We start from the raw sequence: 15,487 nt of genomic DNA, 5'->3' as shown, positions 1-15,487 counted from the left end.
TGCATTATGAAATGCGATTTCCCAAATGCTTCCCTGGGAATTTAAAAGTAAAGCATTTCTAGTATTCCTTTCATAGAAAAGAGGACATGGAATCCAGTGTGGATTTGTACTTTATACATGTACAATTTTGAATGAGCAAGGTGGAAAGGAGGGTCAAAGCCAAGGCAGTCAACGTAGAATGACAATGAATGCTCTGGCACAGAAGTATTTTTAATGAAAGAGATTAAAAGAACTCTAATACGTTTTGTGAATGGCTCTCCTTTTCAAAGGTAATGTTCATATTGTGTAAATAAAGATTTCTACATTTATTACTTCCAAGTCAGCCAGATGCTAGGCTATAGAGTGCTCTGTAATAAGAATTCGCTTTCTTGACTGGGGTTACAACATGGCACCTCCATGATCTCAATGTGGTTCTTGATTAACTGGGGGGAAATAAACACCTGCTAGCTATGATTAATGCATATAATGTTCATGGTAGCAGCCATATGAAAGACCAATCTATCTAAAGCAAGTAACTTTGTTGGTGAAACTTTCTTTAAAATGTTAGGGATATATAGGTAAGGTGACCAGAATTTAGGGACCATAAGGCGGGACGCGCCATGGCAGCAGCGGCCTCCCTCCCTCCCTCCAACTGGGCTCACCTCGCCTCCTGTGCCTCCCAACCTCCCGCAAGCCCATCTTGTGCACCTGAGCAGCGTCAGCGCAGGTCAGGTGGGGGGCGAGGGCGGGCCTCTGCCTGGCGTGCCTGTGCAGGCCAGCCACAGGGCCAGCCAGGACAGAACGCCACTGCCAGCCATCCTGCTGGCTGGGGGGCAGGGAGGGAGGGAGGCAGGGAGGGGGCTCCGGCTGGAGGGACTTTTAATGACCCGGGCAGGACCCAGGATAAAGACCAGGAAAGCGTTAGTGTCCCATGGGAGACGGGACGCATGGGCAGCTTATATATAGGTGATGTAAAAGATCGCTACTGGAGATCCTGAGGAGCTGCTGCAAGCCTAAGTAGACAATACTGACCCTGAAAGATCAACGGTGTAACTCAGTATAAAGCAGCATTGTGTGTTCATGCTTCTGGAAGTGCTTCATGCTTATTTATTTCCTATACTTATATACCATCTTTCAACAGAAAACTGCTAATAAGGAAGAGAGTTTTTAAAAATACATGTGATAATAACCCATCCAAACAGTAAAAATCAAATAAAAACAAAAAGCAAACGCTACATAAATACAATGAACACCTTTGCTAATCCCCCCAAAGTGAGTTTGGGGTGTTTTCATTGTTGGTGTCCTGTAAAAGCAAGGTTAGTGGGTTTTATATTCTCTGGCTTTTTTTCTGTATGCATAGGATATTGTACAATTAGGCATAGTGCCTCATGGAGTGATAATGTTCACGCAGTCAGTAGTATTAACACTATTGTGTAAAGATAGTATGCAAACAGAGCTATGTTTATGTCTTTAACAGGGCAATCCTATATGATTTATGCCAGTCTAAGCTTTCAAAAATTAGGGCTGTCCCACTAGTTATCTGATGGTGCTACGTCACTTCTGAGGTAAACCTAGAAGTGCTGCAGAGCAGTTCTAGGAATTGCCAGAAACTCAATGGTTTAGAGTAGACTTACCCTATGTCACTTCCAGGTTCTCCGTGGAAGTGATGTAGCAGCACAGATAACATTACTACTCTACCCATGTCCCTATCCCCAATCCTCCCACCAGTTGCCAGAAATAGCCTAGTAATCCAAGTGGACATAGACTGGAGTAACTGCGTAGGATGGCACTATAAATGTTTCACATGTGCAGCCTAGGATCCAAGCTTTAGGTTACACTGGTCAAAGCTGTAGAAATACCACAGCATAGCAATACCACAGCAATGCAAAAGTTCTATGATCTTATTGTTCCTATTTTAGTATAGGTACTACCAAAGCAAACACATGACCTTTTTGTATACTCTTTGAATGGAATCCATAGCCAAGTTTTCACTTCTTCGCTCAACGAACTTTAAATCGGTTTTAAATGGTGACAATTTATTGAGCCCTGTAGGAACTTCATTAACATCTAATCCTCTGAAAAGCTTCCCATCAGTAGCCTCGCTAAACCTCTTGTGCTTTTATTCCTTAACAGAATTACAGAGATTAGTTAAGGATTTTCTTAATATGGTTTGGCACAAGGTACAAAAATGTAATGACGTGGAAAAGCATTATTTCCTGGAAAGAGGCTTAATAAAACCTGGAAGATAAACACTTTCATATATTAACAGTTATGGCATATGATTGTCACTTTATCAACATGTTTACTGTGAATTACAGCCAAGGATCACAGTTTATATTTCACCATTTATCTACCAAAGTTGGATAATTAAACTATGTTTACATTTGCACAGAAGGTTAACTGAATGTCACTTAAAAAAAAATATGTCTATGCTAATAGTTCCCATTCTGGGGTTTGGGACTCTTAGAGGGGCAGAGAATTATTCAAAGGGCCCCCTGAAATATCTGTGTACTAAGCAGTGTCATTTTGATCTTTTTGCCATTATGTACTTTCTCAATAAACTGATAATAATAGTAGAACTACAATCATGTGGGAGATCTGCAAAACAATTGATGTTTAAAGTCAACTTCATACCCAACAAGTTTGGGAAACACTGATGACATAAGAAAAGCCATGCTGGATGGTCCATCTAGTGCAGCATTTTGTCTCACGGTGCGATCTGTCCTTAGCTATAAATAGACAGTTTTCTAATTGATTTTTCTCTTGCATTACTTGGTGTTCTATTTATCTCTGGTTTTATAATGATTACAATTTTGCAGGCAATTTTTAATTTTAATTTTATTTAAAAAAACTGGGAAGGTTTTTTCATCTGGCTTCAACATTTCAAAACATTTAAAATTTCTAGTGTACAGTAAATGTTTTCTGGTAAGCTGAAGGACTGGAAAGCCTCCAATCAAACCATCCACCCATATCAAGCAAGCCTTAGGCCACTGCCTGACCTTGTAGCATCTAGCTTCACAATGAAACACAATGAAACATGTCCTACCAAATAATTAAGTAAGGCTTTTGTAGATTTAACAGCTGCACTTGATTAAGCAGGCAGAAATTGTTGATTTGAATTTATTAGTGTGTCGATATGTTTCAAAATGTGTCTTCATATTTTCCTGTTGCCTTCACTTTTCCCTAGCATTATTGACTTTTCCAGTGACTCTCTGAATCTTTTAATGTGACCAAAGGACAATTAGCTAAACTTAATAATTTAACTTCTAGGGAGAGGCCAGCTTTGCTTTGATCTAGATCCCACTTATATGTCTTTTTGGCAGTTCATGGTATCTGTAAAACTCTCCTCCAAAACCACATTTCAAATTAATCAACTTTTTTCCTGTCAGCTTTCTTAACCATCCAATTTTCACACCTATACATGGTAATGGTGAGTAGTATGGCATAAATTAACTTGACCTTGGTTGCCAGCAACACATCCTTACACCTGAGAATCTTTTCTATTTCCTTCATGACTGCCTTTCCCAGGCTCAGTCTCTTTCTGATATTTTGGTTGCAGTGTCCCTTTTGGTTGATGATTGAGCCAAGGAATAGAAAATCTTGGACCACTTCAATTTCTTCTTCATCTTTTTGAGCATTTCTGAACTGTGAGCCATTGTTTTCTTTCCCATAATTGTTGAAATAGTATTGTACTGGCAGTTGCATCAGCAACAGGAAAACCACACAAGCCCATACCTATGTGAGAAACACCACAGGTTATCCAAGGAAGCTTCAGAGCTGAATAAGGATTTGATGGCTGATGTCACAGATCTTACTCTAAAATTCCAACCACTACACCACACTTGTTTCATCAAACAGGAAAATGCTGTGTCTAATACAGAGATGAGTAACTTTAAACACATGTTGATACAGTCTAAGGCAATGTAAGAGACACAAGGAGCAAGCTTAAGTAGGTCTACTTGGAAGTAAGTACCATTTTATTTAATGGGTCTCATTCCAGGAAAGAAATGTTTGATTTCTTGATATCATTTCTCCCCCACCCACCCAATATTTTCTACCCTTTGTTTCATATTGCTATTCTGTGCAGAATAGACTTTGTTGCCAAAGTCCATGAAATGAAAACACATTTGAATATTATGTTAGTTTCTTTAAACATAATTTCTGTTTTGTTTTAGGTTACTTATGATTGCACACATCTGTGCTGTCCAGAGTCAAGTTACTGACATTTTATTACTTGTGAAAATATTATTTCCAGTAACAAAAGTACAAATGTAACAAACAAGCTTGAGAAAACCTGTTTCAAAAACTGCAAACATGTGACAGGATTAAATTTTAGATTACATGAATTGGACCTTTCCAAGAATCCAGCTAGAAAAGTGACACTTATTCCTTCTTCCTCATTACCGTTTTCAATTGTGGCTTTGTCTCTAGAGAGACATTTTATATCATATTATCTTATAAACAATTACCAGTAAGGCAAGGCATTACTGGTAATAACCCTAACATAATGTATGCATTCATTGCTGCAATTTGAATGGCCCAAGCTAGGCAAGTCTCCTCAGATATTGGCCTTTGATAGTATTTGGATGGGAGATCACCAACGAAGTCCACGATCACAATGTAGAGCAGGGGTAGTCAAACTTTAGCCCTCCAGATGTCCATGGATTACAATTCCCATGAGCCCCTGCCAGGGAATTGTAGTCCATGGACATCTGGAGGGCCACAGTTTGATGAAGGCAATGGTAAACCCCCTCTGACGGTTTCTTGTCTTGAAAACCCTACAGCTTTTAGCATTTTATACATGCATAGATACAGGCATTCATTAAAAGAGGTCAGCTTTTTGAAAACTTTCATTGCTTCTTTTACTTTAAAACAGTATGCCTTCTTTTTGCATTCTTTTTCATTTCCCTTGATCTCAAATACATTTCCAGCTTTAATTCGTGGAATTTCCCATCCCTCCTCAATAGGGAAATACAATTGTTACATTTCCTGCTGCTTTCTTCACCCTTCTGGCTCACACTCACCACCCACAGTGGAGTTCTATGGGCTCTTATTAGTTTATAATCATTTGGATTGAGGCCTAAATCAGGCCCAGGAGAAAAGCTGGACCTGGCACACCTGCATTAAAGGGACAGACCATTTTTCTTTAGGCCTATTGTTAGCAGAAGGTCCAAGGTCCCTCATTTGTCCAGTGCAAAGCAGGAAAGCTGGGTGACAATTTCTCAGGCAGAAACAGCAACAAGGATGTGTACTTAACTCTTCCCCTTCCCTGTGCTTTTCTGTGCAAGCCCTCCAGTCAGTTTTCTGTTCTTGATCTTTCAGATTAAATGTCTGAGGCCCTTCTCTAGAGAACTGGGAATTGCGGGGAGGTTTACAGGTTAAGCTGTTTCCTCCTCACCCACACACTGGTTTTCCTCTGTAAATACCCATCACTCTATGTATACCAGGGAAAGAGGTTTTATGCATAAAAATGTAAAGACAAGGAAACATGATTAATCTCATGAGACTGAGAGACTGCTAAAAAACCACATAGGCTGAAATCTACATATGGCCAGGATTAATCAGGTAGTTTTGTCTAGGCAAAATACTTATAAGGAAGTGATATTTTAGGGCTGAAAGTCCCTATCACTGGAAAATTCAAATCGTTATTTATTTATTTATTTACTTATTTATTTGTTTGTTTGTTTATTTATTTATTTATTCTTTAGATTTCTATCATAACAGACATCCTGTGGGGTAGGTGAGGCTGAGAGAGTCCTGATATTACTGCTTGGTCAGAACAACTTTACCAGTGCTGTGGCAAGCCCAAGGTCACCCAGCTGGTTGAATGTGGGGGAGGGTAGAATCAAGGATCACCAGATTAGAAGTCCGGACTTCTAACCACTACACCAAGCTGGCATTTGTCCCCTGACCTCCCTTCATTTACTCTTCCTGCCTTCATTTTCTCCTTACAACAACAACCTTGAGTGGTAGGTGAGGCTGAGAGCTAATTACTGGCCCTAGATTACTTGCAGAGCTTCCCTGACATAGTGGGGATTCAAACTTTGATCTCTCAGATTCTAGTCTGACTCTCTAATAGTGTCTCATAAGACTGACCTCACAGAAATGAATACAGAGTAGGAAGAAATGATAAGGGACATACAGAGGGTCAGTCCAATTATGTGAATCAGCTGCAGTGGTCCAAAACGTAATCTGTCAATCAGCAGTTTAATCCTAATACCACTCATAATACGCATGTGAGGTTCTTGCTATCCTGACCCCAACCTTTACTGTTACATGGACCTAATGCACTTGAGTCTGCGTTCTGTAATTAAAAAGGCGTCAGGAAGGGCCGTAATAGAGTGCAAGAGGACAGAAGAGTATTCTGCAAGCTCTTTTTTTCTCCCCCAATCCTGCCTCTGGGAAAGCAGCACAATATATCTTGCACAGCACAAATGTGTTATGACCAGGGAAGGGATTGGCTGTAGGCATAAGAATTAAAGTCCCTCTTTCTATCGTTAGTGGGTTGCAATTCTATGCACACTTACATGGAAGTAAATTACATTGAAAGAACTAAAATGTAACCTCCAAATAAATATGCAGGGTCATGACACAGAAAAAGGAAATGGCAACCCCTCTCCAGACATCTCTTGGCTTGAAAACCCCACTGGGTTTGCCATAAATCAGCTGTAATTTGACAGCAGGGGGGGGAAATGCTACAATCAGCCTATTATATTTTTATCTATCAGTCTATTGTATTTTTATCCTGTCCTTCCTTTAAGGGGTTCAGAGCAGCATATATGGTTCTCCCCTCTTCCTCTGTATTCTCACAACCACAAGGTGAGGTAGGTTAGGCTAAAAGACAGTGACTAATCTGAGGTCACCCAACAAGTTTTTATGTTCTTGAGCAATCACATTGGCTGCAAAGTAAAACAACAACAAGAACTAATTATGTATCGACTGAGGAATGCTATAGTCCCCAGCAGTGAACAGAAAGTAATTTAGATGAGAAACAAGTGATTGTGTCTAGGACGGATTGTACTTTCCTAGTCCACCCTAGGCAAGCTAATGCTACAACTGCATTTTAAGTTAACAACATGATTGCCACAAACCTGGTCTGAAAAAAGACCACTGAAAACATTGGAATGCAACAGGTTAGCAAAACCATTGTGTGAAACCACCAAAAACTGTATGATTGAATCTCCACTCCAGGCTGAACATCTTCTAATACAAAAGCAACTTTAAAGTAGCAGAAGCAAAGGGAACTGTTCTTCTAGCAATGTTTGATTAGAAGGAGGCAGCAACTTGACCAAGGGATTACAGGGAATGTTCATTTGAAACTCAATACTTCGACCTTTGCTCAGGCAATTAATATGAAGAAAGGCCAAATTTCAGATCCCTAATCTGACAATAGCTCTTGGTGCCCCATAACCAATCAGTGGCAAGTCCTAAATGTGCCCTGTATAAAAGCTTTGGAACCTTGATTGAGCATTGCCAGATAGATCAGGCCCAAAGGAAAGTCAAGTTTGACTTCTTTCCGTGTTTGCTGATTTCACTCTCCATGGGCAATCCTTCATCTCTCAGTCCCAGACATTACCAGAAGGACCACCCAGACTTCCCTTTAGAGAGTACCTCATACACATACCAGATGCATGAGTTGACAGATGCATGCATTACATAGTTTCTTACCGAAAATGCAGAGTAAGGCTGTAGAGCAGAAGTGGTTCGTTCCCATGGTAGCTGCTGAGATAAAAATATCAGCAGCATCCTCTAATGCTCTGACTTTCAGGCCACCTAAATGGCCAAGTCTTGCTAAACAAAAGACTGGTATAGTACTGTTGTGTGTGTGTGCACTTCATGGTCTAGGTTAGAACCACTGAAGGGGGATCTATCCAGAGTGGAGAGGATATTATTTGCTCACTGTATTCACTTAGTTATACACTTAGACCTAATATCTGGCTGAGACAGTTTGTCAGCTGGTGAGTTAGCCTACAAGTAGAAGTTTTCAAGTTCATTTTAGTTTGTTCTGCTCAACAAGGTGCCTTTGGATAAATTTCTCTCACACACGTATGCCTTAGATTCAGGTGGGTTGCCAGGTTGGTCTGAAGCAATGGAGCAAATTTTGAAACCAGTAGCATTTTAAGACCAACCAAGTTTAATTCTGGGTATAAGCTTTCATGTGCTTATACCTGGGTATAAGCTTTCATGTGCTTATAGAAACAAAATCTTATACCCAGACTTAATCATGTGAGATTACTGTAAAACATTTTGGGTACAAAAAGTGAGTCAATTAGGTGTAGTCAAATCCAGCATAAGGGCATGCCAACTGATGGGAAGGCACTAGGCATGCACCTTGGAAGGCAAACAAGCCAAGTCTTACTGCAGAAAACTCTCAGTAATAAGTTGCTTCCCACGTGACGCTTCTGGCAGAAATGCTCCCCAAACAAGTAGCCCACAGCGGTGGGAAACTGAGCCAAAGAAGAGAGATGTTTTCTCTTCCTCTCCTTACATCCCACAGCCTTTTGCTGCTCGCACGCACAACATGCCAAGGCAGAGAAGGGCATTGAGCTGGATCCAAATTCAAACCTTTTGCATATTTCCCCCATCTCCTGTGTTCTGTGGCCAGCACTCCACCTTAGTGACTAATCATGCCAGCCTCTGCTGCTACACAACCTGTTCTTCTTTTTCCCGCCTCCACATGCTACGGAAGACTAATTGGTGACTCACAGGAACCATACATGAAACACCACTGCACTTTCTTCAAGAGGCCACAGATTCAGGCACATGGAAGAAAATAAGGTCCATAGCACTCGTAGACATTTCTCCAGTATATAGTAACCAACGCTTACAAGTGGACCATGCTTAGACAGGATGGTTTGTGCTGCTGCTGAAAGATCACTCTTTCACAATCAAGTGGAAATAGAACTGAACTTGCACTCCATATGACTGCCAGGCAGTTGACATGATTGCTCCTAGATGCCTTTTCTCAGGTGTTAGGTAGACATTTGGTTTATTGTGGGCCTGTGGGCAATGAAAAGACAAGGGAGGTCCTAGAGCAGGGGTAGTCAAACTGCGGCCCTCCAGATGTCCATGGAATACAATTCCCAGAAGCCCCTGCCAGCAAATGCTGGCAGGGGCTCCTGGGAATTGTAGTCCATGGACATCTGGAGGGCCGCAGTTTGACTACCCCTGCCCTAGAGTAACACAGGAGGAAGACTTGGGATGAATTCAATAACTTATGGGGGTTAGCTCACGTAAAAGTGCACTCCCTGTCAGTGATGACAACAAAGAAACAACACTTTTCCACTACTGTCGCATCTGCATAGTATAGTCCAACAAAGCTGTTCCAGGTGGTCAAAGGCCTGGTGAAATCCGGCCTGCAAGAGCTTGGTGGCCCATTGCGACTGTTTGCTCAACACTTGAGCCTGTACAGTGTAGTAGTTAGAGTGTCAGACTTGGAGCTTGGAGACCAAGGTTCAAATCCCTTACTGGGTAACCTTGGCAAGTCACTCTCTTGCAGCCTAACCTACATCGCAGGGTTGTTGTGAGGATAAAAAGGGAGGACAGAAAGACAATATTAGCCACTTTGGGTTCCCACTGAGGTAAAACGTGGGGTACAAATGAAGTAAATAAGTAAGTAATATATAACCTTCTATAGCTGGTCCACCTTGGATTCGACATTTGCATTGAGTAGGTCAGACAGTGACAGAGTGCCCACCTGTGCAGTTGTTTGGAATAGTTTCAGTTTATTGATTCCACCTTCTTGTATTACCCTTGCCCTTCCTGGCTATGTAAACCTGCCAGTGAGGCTGGCTGATGGGGTCCAAGTGGTAGTTTATGCTTCCTTAGAAGAGGTGGTGGTCGCTCCAGACTTGAAACAGGGTAATGAAGCCAATCCTGGACCCAGGATACCTCAATTCCCAGTCTCAAATGTTGTTCCATTCTTGAGCAAGGTGACTGAAAGGTGTGACCCAGGGAACGTCAAGCTTTTCCAGATGAAGCAGTTGTTCATATTCTATCCAAATTGTTTTTAGTCTTGGTTGCGGGACTGAAACAGCTTTGGTGGATGACCAGTGCTGAGAACAGGCCATTTTCAAACTGCCTTTGTATTCCGTTTTTGTATCTTGGTTGCTAATGGTTTTTTTCCCCTGTCATTCAGACAGACCTGTTTCAGTAACTTCCTGCTAATGAAATTTATTTACCTCGTTGTACAAACCCGCTAGCATTGGTTTAGCAAAGCATTGGTTGAGTCACTTGTGAAAGAAAAGGCTTTCTTCTGGGTTTCACCTCTTTGTTGTACTTCTGAATCACTGTGGTATGCTGATTAAAATGTCCATAGCGCTTCGTGCAATGCTACTCCCCCCCCCCGGCCCTTTTGTACCACAAGATCCTCCATGGACTTTCGTTTTATCATTCTAGGTGAAGGGATCTCAATGGTGCCACTATAGCACTGATGGGCTATATTGGTTTAGCCCTATAGTAGAATGTTTAAAAAATCTCTGAGGAAGATTGTGCTGTAAAAAAAATGTTGGGGAGGTAAGTGGCACTGTTTGAAATGACCCTAGCATTTTAGAGATGGCTCATCACTAGAAGGAAATTTGCTGTATGAAGCCCCTGTCCGTATAAAGCTTTACTCCAAAACAGGCCAACAATGAATAACATCTGGTGTAGAAATGGTAATATGACAATCTTCATAGACAGGAATAGGGACATTTCTGGACCTCTCGGATGCTTTCGATAGCATCGATCATGGTAGTATTCTAGACGGCCTTTCCAGGCTGGGATTGAAAGGTACTGTTTTGCAGTCTTCTGCTCATGGCTGGACAGTAAGTTTCAAACTGAACTCTGCATTAACTTTCACAGGTTAACAGCCAGTGCTATTGTACTTCTTTCAAGTTCTTTTATTCTGCAGAATACAGCGAATTGTAGCATGCTGACATTTTGTCTTATAGCTACCTTGGATGTACTGACAACAGCTTTCTCTACTTGAGTTAAGCAGTCAATTGGCTTGATCAGAAGTAGTTACCCATATACATCAATTAAACACTGCAATCCTTAGCATAATTGATTACTTGAAAGCAAGCCCCATCATGATCAGTGGAAAGTCAGTAGGACTTCTGAGTATTTAGGGTTGGGCTTTAATCTGTTAAAGGTAAAAAGTAAAGTTATCCCCTGTGCAAGCACTGGGTCATGTCTGACCCTTGGGGTGACGCCCTCCAGCGTTTTCATGGCAGACTCCATACGGGGTGGTTTGCCAGTGCCTTCCCCAGTCATTACCGTTTACCCCCCAGCAAGCTGTTAGGACTATGTTAAGCATGGACTAGTCTCTCAGCAAGGATTTGGAATAGACTTGAATAGAGCAGTCCTAAACAGTTACACCCTTTGGAGTCCATTAATGCCAACTGACTTGGAAGGGATTTCAGGGATCCACTGTTACTCTGTTCCAGATCTATGATTCATTGATGGCTGATGGAAATAAGAACTTAAAGAGTAAACATGATCGATGAGACCAATATAAAGATTAACCAATGTAAAGAGAAGTGTGGGAGAAGAGCGGGTGGCAGGCACTAGAGAAAATGCCAGTTAATTAAAAACATGCAGGAGGCTGTAATTAAAGGTGACAAGAAGAAGGAGAGATAGTTTGCAAGTAAGCAACCTGCCTGAGGGTCAATAATTGGAATACATCATCAATAGGAACATTTAATCCACCAGGACAGATGCCATTGCTTTAATAAACTATTTCTAATACCTTAGTATGTCCTAAGATTCATCAAAGATAGCAATATGGATTTTTAATCATTTATACATGGGAATGACTCCCATCCCCCCCTTTTAGAGCACTACCCTTGAACTAAAAACTGTGCTCTTAATTTCCAACCTTATTATTGACACTCACTGATTAAACTTCATAAATTGATTCATCAACTTAAGTTTCAACTGAAGATGAAACTTCAGCTTATTAATTTGATAATTAAACCAATTAAAGTTTACAGCCTTTGCACTAATCCCTTCCTGCTGGCCTTTATAACACAGAAAGAATATGAGGGAGCAGTTCTAAAGTTGTAAACAAAACAATAACTCAACTAGGCTTGGTTGTGGGTTTTCCAAGCTGCATGGCCAGAAAGATTGTGGCTGGCATCTTCATAGGTCGAACTCAGCAACATGGGAATCTTTCCATGCCAAAGTGACTTGGCACAGAGTGATGTCATACCTATGATGCCTCCCATGTCTCCACTCACCCTAGTCTCCAACTGGTTACCAGACCATACCTAGCAACCTTAAGTAATGTGCATATAACTAGTAGTTCTGCTTCTTCTTGAGTCAATAGGGCCAACTCCTGACCTCTTAAAGTGCTAGAATTCTTGAGCTCAGATATTCTAATCCCACAGATAACAATTTGTTCTGATTAAAACTGGCCCTTCCTAATTAACTAAAACATCAATTGTCCTGATTAAACCACTGTTATGGCTGTTAGATTTATAGATAGATGAGGGTTTTGTTTCCTATGTACACTGCAACCTTATAGCTATACAACACCATCTATGAAAACACCCCTACATGGGAGAGCTTGGCCAAGTGAGAATTGCGAAGAAAAAGGCAGCAAATAAGTTTTTCTTTTTGTCTTCCTATATCTTGCTTCTTAGATGCTAAATTTCTTTAGGAATGGGAAGGGGGAGGAGCAGGAGAAACCAGCTGTGAAAAGAAGACATGAGATCAAGGGAAGCGGTAACAAGTGACAACTTCTCCCATATGTACTGCTAGAGAAACAATTAACTGATATCTTTTATAGTCACAAAGACAGGATGTCATGTTTTCTTTTCTCCTTTGTTCCAGTAGACTATATATAGCATTACTTGGAAACTTTGTTTTGGTACCAAACGGTCTCCAGTCCAAGGTAGTCTGTGCTTCAACTTATATTCCATTTTCCTACAAGTTTCAGCTTTGTTTTTGTTTTTGTTCTTTATATAGCAAAAGCTGCCATGCAGGAGTCACCAGAAGCAAGAGCAGCTCTCCATGCACAGAAACCATTACTGAACAACAGTTCATTTGTCTACTGCAAGGGATTTTCTCCTTGCTATCATAAACCTTTTCAAAGAAAAGGTCAGGAGACAATCACCACCATCCAAGTCTGCATGGAACTCAGGACGTGTCTGATCATGAAGCAAATGACTGGAGGATCATGTAACATCTCGTTAGGCCCTGAAGGTTCTCTCCTTGGACCCAAAACAACTTGGTGTTGGGGCAGAATGCCAGTGAGAGCAAACAGTTGCATTATCAGTTAAATGGAAGCAACACTTCCCCCCACCCACCCCCAAAAAACCCCAGAACTAAAACTACTGCTTCTTGTTGCAGAGTAAGTACAAAGCAAATGTTTATTTATAGCTTGTGGTGCTTTCTTCATATATTAAGTAAGAAGAGGATTCCCTCATTCAAAAGGAAGCACAGTAAGACACTTGCTATTTCCCCAAAACCACCCTATGAGTTTGTTTGTTTGTTTTAGTATGTCCACTATACTAAAATATCTACTATGATGTATTTTAATGGAGTCTAAGGCCAGAGTGTTTTAATCTTGCAATGCCTAAATGACAAAAAAACTCTCAAACACAATACACATCTACCAAATACAAAAAGGAAACATATATTTTATGTATTAATTTTATTAATCAATTTATATACCACCTCTTTCAGACTTCCCTGTTTATTTCTCCATTCTTGCTCTATAATATCTCTCGTACATTACACTTCAGCTGATATTTCCTGAATAATACTATTGACAATCTTACTTTGTACTATGCTGCTGGGCTAAATCTTGACTCAAATAAGACATGAGAAGAGTGGGGGGAAAGAGTGGATGGTATTAATAAATTGTTATATATCCCTTCATTCACCATAACTAGTAGATGTTTATGGACCTATCCTTGATGAATCTGTCTAATTTGCCCACCCTCCAAAGCCATTTACAGCAGTGGTCCCCAACCCCCGGTCTGGGGACTGGTACCGGTCTGTGGATCAGTCGGTACCGGGCTACGGCTCCTCCTCGTCCTCCTCCCCGGCTACTGCCTTGGAGGCTGCCCTGCCACTCTGCGTCCGGCTCACCTTTGGTGCTCTCCAGTGGCTGCCATGACTGGGGCCCCCCAGCAGGCAGTAGGAAGACAGGGGCGCCGGCAGGAAAGCAAGCGGAGCAGGGGCTCAGGCGGCAGCGACGTCCCTTGGCAAAAGACTACCCCCTCCCCAGGCCTCAGTGAAATTGTCAAGCGTTGACCGGTCCCCGGTGATAAAAAGGTTGGGGACCACTGATCTACAGCACTGTCCATCATTATGTCCACTGTAATGTATAATGAGCTGCTGGAAAGGTTAATATTTGGTTTCACTTCCCAGACAGGAGTTGGTTTGGGGCAGGGCCTAAACCTGTATAAGGAGTGCTTTCAGTTCTGCTATTGTTGGTTATTCTGAGTGTGAATTAATAAAGTTGTGTTGGAGACATCAGGTACCATGTCTATATATCACACCCACCAACAATGAATTCCAGACTTTATTTACTGATTGAATGAAGTACTTATTTTTGTGTGCCCTGATCCTGAGCTTATTTCCCAACAACTTTATTGGGTGCACCAGAATTCTAGTAAAATGGAAGAAAAATTTCCCTCTATTCTCTCAACTACATAATATTTTTACAAGCCGTTATTATAGAACAAGAGTTGGCTTTTTATACCCCACTTTTCATAGCTTTGGCACCATTCATTGGTGCCAGATTATTACTTTCTACACAGTTTACATGTTCTGTAGTTAACCACAAGTGGGCATGCACGGACATTTTAGAAGCTATCAAGTCTCTAGGTGATGCCCCTGAGATCACAATCAACAACCCAGAGAGTGAGCCCTAACATTTCAGTTTGCCTCCCCACAACCCTGACAATGGGCCCTAAATCTGAGACTCAGAGCCAATCCCTGAGTCTTGGCAGCCCTAAGCAGAGGGTCTAACAGGAGAAATCTAAGCAAATCTAATATGCTTAAAAGGTATTTAATTTTTAACTGGACTTTAAGTGCCAGGTGTCTAACTTCAGGTCTAATAGTCCAGGCTGACTACTGACTGCTGTTCTGTTCACAGTGCTACCAAAGGCATAGCTCTGAGTAAATAATGTTTGTGCTCTGCTCACATAAAGCCACATCTGAACAGCTGAGAGTAATGACATCATTGTAGAATTATACATGTGTAACCCTGTAGGCTTTCTCAAACGGAGTCAGGTAAGAAGCTCATGTTTCAGTTACTGGATAAGATAAATTATCAGATAATCTTTTTAGACAAAAAACTATTTTATTCTTTTAAGCAGCCAAAAATAAGGCTCTTGTACACCAACCAAACAATCTCCTGACTACTGCATTTGGGCCAGATTGAATGTTCTGGGGCGCTTTCAAAGACAGCCCCAAATACAGAATATTACCATAATCTAACCTGGATGTAACTAGAGCATGGTTCCTGTGGTCAGAACATGCTTTTCAAGGCATGGCTGTTGCTAGTGTGTCAACC

At 41.3% G+C, this 15,487-nt stretch overlaps 1 protein-coding gene across 1 annotated transcript in view; it reads left to right on the top strand.

Moving 5' to 3' along the window:
• Nucleotides 1-15,487, top strand: part of RPL24 (ribosomal protein L24) — a 354,788-nt gene that overhangs the window by 250,817 nt on the left and 88,484 nt on the right. The window lies entirely within an intron of this gene.

Source organism: Paroedura picta, chromosome 6 (assembly GCF_049243985.1).
Source record: "Paroedura picta isolate Pp20150507F chromosome 6, Ppicta_v3.0, whole genome shotgun sequence".
NCBI classification, from domain to species: domain Eukaryota; kingdom Metazoa; phylum Chordata; class Lepidosauria; order Squamata; family Gekkonidae; genus Paroedura; species Paroedura picta.
This window is presented reverse-complemented; position numbering and strand designations above follow the sequence as displayed.